The sequence below is a fragment of the Seriola lalandi genome, unplaced genomic scaffold (assembly GCF_002814215.2).
Source record: "Seriola lalandi dorsalis isolate HSWRI2012SDOR001 ecotype SW California unplaced genomic scaffold, Sedor1 jcf7180002054901, whole genome shotgun sequence".
NCBI classification, from domain to species: domain Eukaryota; kingdom Metazoa; phylum Chordata; class Actinopteri; order Carangiformes; family Carangidae; genus Seriola; species Seriola lalandi.
This window is the reverse complement of record NW_019525453.1, coordinates 7,474,244-7,474,715: the sequence shown is the minus strand read 5'-3', so window position 1 is coordinate 7,474,715 and position 472 is coordinate 7,474,244.

The window sequence follows — 472 nt, the reverse complement described above, 5'->3', positions numbered from 1 at the left end:
AACTAAAGCACTGAAAATCTTTCTTAATTGTAAAACGAAGCCAAGTGTAATACAGTGGAGTCTCCTATCAACCAATACACTGTATTTCATTTTAATACATTAATACATGAATGGTTATGTATGAGGTCCTCTGTAATGGCGCTGCTAAATCAAAGGAAAGCCTTTGTTAGTGTGATACATGGAATTACAGGTGAATAATGGAGCCTGATGTTGGTTTTTATCAAAGTAAATGAATAAACAATAAATTGTGGATGGAAATGTTGAGGAATTTAATTTTACATGGGTTTCAGGAGATAAATTTTTTGGTTATATTATAATATTTGCAGTTTCTCTTAAGAAAATGGCCAAATTTTAAGGTACTAAGTGTCTAACCAAATGCTGAATATCTGCAGTCTTCACTAAAAAAATGCCATTAACCCCACATACACAAATAACAGCCAACTCTCATGTTATACTGTACTACAGACAAGAC